General features: G+C 54.0%; 1 protein-coding gene across 1 annotated transcript in view; it reads right to left on the bottom strand.

The window, feature by feature from the left end:
- MDGA2 (MAM domain containing glycosylphosphatidylinositol anchor 2) overlaps positions 1 to 2,402 on the bottom strand; it is a gene marked incomplete at its 3' end in the record, with an annotated part of 126,341 nt that overhangs the window by 32,402 nt on the left and 91,537 nt on the right. The gene's annotated exons all lie outside the window — the stretch shown is intronic.

The following is a 2,402-nucleotide window of genomic DNA, read 5'->3' as shown; positions in this document are numbered from 1 at the left end:
GCAGGAATACCTGGCACTGCACGCAGTGAGCTGCTGATGCCCACGGACCCATCCTCCCTCCTCGCCGCAGTCATGAGAAAGCAAGACGTTCTCATTGTCCCTAGCGCCAACCCAAATTATCAGCCATGGCTCCGAACCACCAGGCCTCGGCAGCGAGGCGAGCGAGCTCACCACAGAAGAGGAGCTGCTGTGCAAGGTGCTCGATCAGGACAGAAATGCCATGGCACCCCGGCAAAGGCATCAGCGTTTGCAGGAGCGGTGTCCCAGTGAGCTTCCACCGCTGGTGCCATCAGAGGCAGCCCCTCTGCCTCAGTGGTTGCAGTGACAGCGTTCAATAACCACAGAGCACCACAAGCTCCGCCGGCCTGGCAAGAACAGTTTTGTCACATCCCATTATTGTTCTCATCTCATCGTTCTTATATTGGGTTTGTAGCAAATCTCCTTCTCCTCTCTTAGCGTAACCCAAACAAAAGCTCCATCTCTGAAGCTGTCTGATTTCCAGACCTCACATGGCTCCTTGCTCAGGGAGAGGACACGGGCTGCTCTGTGGTGGGCAAAGACACAGAAAAGCCTGATTTGAACACTGCTCGCTCTCTCCTTCCTTTCATGCCTTCTGAAAACTCAGCTGCCCTTACGGGTCTTCTGTCCTGCATCATGTAGAGAGACGCTTTCTGCTTTAAAGCAGCCCCTGCTAGGAGTCCTCCACGCTGTCCTGCCCTCCCTGCTTTGCCTGAATGCCAGGCCTGACAAAATACACCTGCCCAGTAACTCCTGCCCGCAGGAAAAAAATAATCAAAGGCTTTTTTTCAGACCTCCCAAGACAGAACCAAGAGACTTGTACCCGTGAGAAACTGTTCTGCTTTTCCCCAGGGATTGACCCCATGTCTGCAGACCTGACAAGCCTGCTGCAGTGAGGGGTGAAACCAAGGACCTTCATAGGTACCAAAATGCTCCTTCCAGCTGTTTTGGAGGCTCCTTCTGAATCCCATGGGACAGGAAAAGTGGAAATAACTTTTTCCAAAGGAGAATAAATGAAAAATTATTTTATACTTAAAAAAAGGCTGTGTAATAAAACATTCCCAACATTAATAAAACATTCTCACTTTTCACTTACACCCCTGTATGCCACAGCAGGTCCTGAGCACAGGCCAGCACCCAGGAGACCTGGATTACTTGGCAGGAGCCCAGGAGAACCACCCCATGAAGATGCCCAAAAGACCCTGGTGAGGAAGGGCTGCAGGGCACGAGATGGTCCACCCCAGCGACGGGAGGGTGGTACAAAGCCACGACAGCAGTCTTGTCAGAGCCCTATCAGAGCTCAGAGAGAAAATATGGAGAGAAAAGGGGGCTGAAGGCAGCAAGGGATGAGACAGAAGCAGCAGCTGAGCGTTGCTCTGTGGATCTCCAGCCTATTCTGAGTGCATTCCTCCACCAGCGTGTGCCTTTCCCTCTCCCTCATTCCTACATCCCATGCTTTTGGGGTGAAACACAGGTATGTGAGCTGGACCTGCGTCAGTCAGGTGCTTGTGGTGGGACTCCTCCACCCGCTCTCCTGAAAGCGAGCGCATCGAACAGGCACCACACAGCCACTTCCTCAGCAATGCTCTGTGGAAACAGAGGAACTTGGGGCAACAGTGGTGTTTCAAGGAACGACACAGTTTAAAGAGAAAGGTCTGAAAGCACACTGTGTGCTCCTCCTGCAGCAAGGAGCCTCCCCTCCTTCTGAACATTTTTTCCAGCTCGCCTGGCTTGTGGCGTCTCGGCTTAGTTCAAGTGATACACAGCTCTGTCTGCATCAGTAAAAAACCATCCACTTTGTCCCTTTTCCCCGGGGCGGTGGACCTGCTCCCTGCTGTGAATGAACTTTGATCAAAGCATGTCCCTGGTGGTACAGATGCTGCAGGCTCCCTTGTAGCTGTCCTCTTGCTCCCTGCCCCTCCGGCACCTCCAGCTGCGCCGGGGAAACACAACCTTCTGCTGTCTCAGGGGGGCACTGACCGTGAGAACTGTGAGGCCGAGCCATAGGATCAGGGCCCTCAAACAAAGCACCTGCCACGTGCTGTGGAGAAGCCTACAGCGCTATAGCATCACCGAGTCATAGAATGGGTTGGGCTGGAAGGGCCCTTCCAGATCATCTAGTCCAACCCCCCTGCCATGGGCAGGGAACCTTCCACTGGAGCAGGGTGCTCCGAGCCCCGTCCAGCCTGGCCTGGGACACTGCCCGGGATGGGGCAGCCACAGCTCCTCTGGGCAACCTGGGCCAGTGTCTCACCACCCTCACAGGGAAGAATTTCTTCCTAATGTCTAATCCCAATCTCCCCTCTTTCAGCTTAAAGCCATCACCCCTTGTCCTATCGCGACATGTCCTTGTAAAAAAGCCCCTCTCCAGCGATCCTGCAGCC

Source organism: Buceros rhinoceros, unplaced genomic scaffold, assembly GCF_000710305.1.
Source record: "Buceros rhinoceros silvestris isolate BGI_N320 unplaced genomic scaffold, ASM71030v1 scaffold6109, whole genome shotgun sequence".
Lineage (NCBI taxonomy): Eukaryota > Metazoa > Chordata > Aves > Bucerotiformes > Bucerotidae > Buceros > Buceros rhinoceros.
This window is presented reverse-complemented; position numbering and strand designations above follow the sequence as displayed.